The sequence below is a fragment of the Helianthus annuus genome, chromosome 4 (genome assembly GCF_002127325.2).
Source record: "Helianthus annuus cultivar XRQ/B chromosome 4, HanXRQr2.0-SUNRISE, whole genome shotgun sequence".
Taxonomy (NCBI): domain Eukaryota; kingdom Viridiplantae; phylum Streptophyta; class Magnoliopsida; order Asterales; family Asteraceae; genus Helianthus; species Helianthus annuus.
In genome coordinates, this window is record NC_035436.2 from 199,084,202 (window position 1) to 199,088,783 (window position 4,582).

Consider the following 4,582-nt stretch of genomic DNA (forward strand, 5'->3'; position numbering starts at 1 on the left):
AATTGGTAACCACATGGATTAGAATAGTCGTTTTTCAAATGAGGGATGTATGTGTGATTGAGTATAAACCACAGGGATTGAAATTATATTTTACTCTTAAAAAATAAACAATTAATTGATAAAAAAAATTAAATAGAAAAGAGTTATAATAAGCTAGTAAAAAATAAGAAAAAACCTATATATATATATATATATTAAGCTGATTGAAGAAATAAATGATAATATGTTAACGAGATAAAAATAAACGATTATAGTTATCATGATTAGTTAAAAACTAGTGGGAAACCCGCGCGTTGCGGCAGAGTAAATAATACGGGGCGTGAACATATCACAAACTTACCCACAACACTTCACATCTACTATACCCGTAAGGTAGATTACCATATTGGTATATTTCTAAAAAAGAACTTACAAAAAACAATAGATTTGTCATTCAAACAAACACACCACACTTAAAACATGATGTACAAGTTAATACGTTTACACCAAGGGATATCGCAAAAGTTTCAAAAGACTTGGTAGGACTTTGAGGAAAGGTGCTTGTTAATCACCTGGGTTACCGAGTTGACAATAGGCAGCCATTTGACCATCAATCCTACTCAGTCTCCTGAACACAGGGCAACCACTTTCAGTCTGCGTATTTCTAAACTCGATCATTATCTGTTGAGGGTTGGAAGCGGGACCCACTATGCGGGTTGAATGTGCTGAGGTTGATTTTGCAAGGAATGCCTGTAACAAGATCAATTATCCTCTTTGCATCATCAATGCTGCAAAATATAAGACCAAAAGCAAGTATTAATGCAACCCAAAATGAGCCAAATTACACACATAACCCCAATATTAGAGGTCGCAAGATGGTCGAGTTGGGTAATGGGTCGAATCAGGTTGACCAAAACTGTTTATATAAAATGATCACGAAGGTTTTATGCATTATGAAGATATAAAAATCATATTTCGAGAAGCTTATTGAGATGAACCAAGATGATAAGGAGAGAGCAAAGTTAAATGGGGCAAACATGTAGCTGTCGCCAGCAAGCAACACATATTCAAATAGGACTTTGTATTCATATTTCAAGCTGGGTTCTTCAGTAAGGGTATCAAGAAGTAATTTCAAATTACACTTCCTAACCTATAATTTATTAAAATGTAAGTCAAATTAGAAAAGACTATCAAGGTGGCAACATGAACGGATCGGGCTGTATTGACCCACAAACACATTTTGTTCCTTTTTTGTGTGAATGCTTACTAAAAAATGTATTTTGTGATGGGGTATGGTATTGGACACGACCCGAGCGGTCGGACATTCCCGTTACTTATTGATTTTATATTAATTATTTACTATTGTTGGTTACTAACCCAACTGTGAGGCCTAACGCGTTGTAGTTTACGCTACATTGGGCTAGGGACTTGTAGAGATAACCCCTAACTGGGCCTGGCCCATTGAGGTTAGGGGAGGCCCATGTCTCCTATATAAAGAGGTGTTCACCTCATTATTAGGGCACAAGATATGGAGCCGTCACACTTTTTGTAGCTGGAATAAGGGATTCTTCTCCTACCGGCAATCTCTACATCCCCACTTTTCTATCTTCTTCATTGCAGATCTAGGTTCAAGAGGAAAAACAAGGTGTGATTCTCCATCCTCTTAGAGAAAGCGGTCACAATCACCCCGGCGGTGAATCCGTGTTTCTTCAGTTTGCTTATTGAGAGTTTGGAAAAAGAAACTTCACACTGCTTATTTAAACCAACTTATTTGAATCACAAATAATCAAATTATAACTTTGGATAAGCAATCTCAAAACAGTATAATAAACAATTCCCAATACCCACTATAATTTATAAAAACATATATTATAATAATAAACTAAATCCTTGGCTAAAAACAACTTGATATGCATTAAAAATTAGACATTGCGGGTACTTTTAACCGTTTGACCCGTTCCCCATGTAGCTAATTATTTAAACACAACCCATTTGACTTGTTAGGTGGCAATTTCAACCTGTTTACTTATGAATTGAGTTGCACATTGTCTCAAAGGGATCATATAAAAAATTAAAATGCAGTTAAAAGGAGAAGGGATCAAATGGGTTTAAAGTTGCAGGTCCGAAATAGTTTATTGAAAGAGTCAGATTATCATTGTTATAATATTGGTTTCTGTAATCATAACTAATGCATTCTTAGTTATGAAAAAAAGACAAAGAAAGAGTTAGCAGGCCATCCATACTCAGTCGTTCCAAAATGACATGTTTCTCAAACTGTGGCTACCAGAGGCGGCTGCGCTAACTTGAGAACAGAGTTCACTCCAAGAGTCCAACAGCAAATCCAACCTAAAACACACATATCTCATAAACGTTACTAACAATTAAAAGACAAAAAAAAAAACTAAAAAGAAAAAATATAACACTAAAAAACTCACACATAACTTACTATAATCCTTATGCAAAAAGCCCATTGTTTATCTTATTATATTGGAAAATTCAACAAAACAAATTAAAAAATCAGTTTAGTTACAGATGAGTGTGCTTTTTAACTAAATAAAGAAGATAATAAAGTAATCAACGAATGAAATATTAAGATCAACTGCATGTAAATGCTTGTATCATGTTTGACTCTTGAGTGCATATAGATATTCGTTGAAAACTAATGCTATAGATGGAACAGTGACCTGTATATTCCACTAGTCAAGTTAGATAAACGATACAAACTTAAAAAAAGACTAAAATGATCAGACACTAACTACATTAGAAGCCAGTAACTCCAGATATAAACAGAGAGTTCCAAAATTCAAATTTTAAACTATTGAAATGAAATGCAGATGACGATTCACCTAGATTTGATTCAGAACAGAATTCGTAAGAGTTCCAAAATTAGAAGCCACTGACAACATGAGACTAAAGAGAGTTGTGCAAGCTGCTGTTGAAGGATTTTGATGAAAAGCAGTCCATATTGAAAAATAATAAAAATGCAGCCATTAAGGTAATCACTAAAAATGGCAACATAATCCTTCACTTAGCAGTCGAAATGGGTTAGTGAACTTTACCCTTTCTATTAGCTCTTTGTTGAGTAAATATGCCAAGATTTAGTCTAATGAACTCTTAACTAAAACTATTTAAAAATAATTTTTTATTACTCACTCTGTCATATGCATACTTAAAGTATCGAGCCGCGTCATCAATGACATCACCAAAACGAAGATCCACTATTAGTAAACCTGTTTCAAAAATAAATTACTCAAATAATTTTATATTTTTAATAGAAAGCCCATTGGTGCATTTCATCGAACACTTCATAGACACAAACAAAAGTTAAGCACAAACGATAACAAATATAGAAGTTTCTTTGAAGTCAAGCTCACAACTCATCCAATCCGTAACAGATATATATGACTGCCCCTAGAAACTCGATCAAACGAAAGAGAAATCATTGATTTAACATGGTCTCTGCTTAAGAACTGTGTTCATTCTTCAATGCATGAATTGAAACCCCTTCAAAACCATTTTTAACTAAATCAACAACAATGGGTGCGAAATAAAAGGCAGATTCAAGTAGGTATTGATTAAAATCACAAAAGATTTAATACAATATAAAAATAGTAGAAAATTATACATTAATTACCTGAAGATTATAAAGTTGATTTGATCAAGTGCACCGATCAGATCAAAATAATCAACACTAAAAGAACTTACCAGCATGTGAATCCATTTTTAATTTCGAAGCAGGAGAGCTTCGTTGTTGACCCTGTTGACTTGATTCTTGATATGTCTTCTGGAAATAGATATCGGTGATGGTAGATTTATGTGTGGTGCAAGAATCAAATGGAAGGGATGAAATATTCAATCGGGCGTTTCAATCGATTTCAATTGATGAATCTTGGGTTTCAACTATCAATAATGAAGCAATGATCATTATAATGAAGCAGTGAAACCTAATTGACTTCATGATTGATTGCTTCCCACCGTTTCACCGTTTCATTTTTTTTTTTTTTTTTTTTTTTTTTTTTTTTTTTTTTTTTTTTTTTTTTTTTTTTTTGAATGGCTCAGCGGAACACACCTAGACGAAGTACCTCCGCCCCCCGGGATCGACCCCCGGGCCCCCCCTAAGGTCCAGCCCACACCAGCTTTCGACCGGCTGGTAGTCGACCCCTTAGCTCACCCGTGCGGGAAAACCGCTCTAGCCCGGGATCGAACCCGTGACCAGAGGGTAAAACCCTCACACCTCCACCCAGCTGAGCTGGGCTTCATTGGCATGTCGTTTAGGTTTCTGATGCGGGCCCAAGTGTGGAGGAGCGAGCCATCTTGTATTTGGAGGCCCAAGATCGTGTAATAAAAGGGGCTTCACTAAAATGGCTCTAACTTGGGCTACAGGGGTCCGTTTTGGGCGTGTGACTAGGTGAAACGCTTATTTCTATTAGTTATTTGCATTTTTATGTTTTTTTGAGGTATTTTGGGCATTTTGTTTTTGAGCTTGTGTTTGGCCTGTTATCTTTTCTAGGCCCATTTCGAATTTTTGTTCTTATTTATGTGTCCCTCTAGTAATTGGAACAATCAGACTTAAATTTTGAAACTACTGAATTTTTCACTTCAA

At 35.3% G+C, this 4,582-nt stretch overlaps 1 long non-coding RNA gene across 4 annotated transcripts; it reads right to left on the reverse strand.

Annotated features, from left to right (window-relative positions):
• Window positions 1-408: 408 nt before the first annotated feature.
• On the reverse strand, window positions 409-3,964 carry LOC110937840. Of its 4 annotated transcripts, none has more exons than XR_002591076.2 (5): window positions 3,685-3,964; window positions 3,133-3,209; window positions 2,223-2,325; window positions 1,487-1,728; window positions 409-767 (listed from the first exon to the last, which is right to left on the reverse strand). It is a non-coding gene; the product is annotated as an uncharacterized LOC110937840 (long non-coding RNA). The 4 variants fall into 4 exon arrangements; XR_004890819.1 differs by having other exon boundaries at window positions 3,133-3,483; window positions 3,614-3,964; XR_004890820.1 differs by having other exon boundaries at window positions 1,487-1,601; window positions 3,133-3,964.
• Window positions 3,965-4,582: the final 618 nt, after the last annotated feature.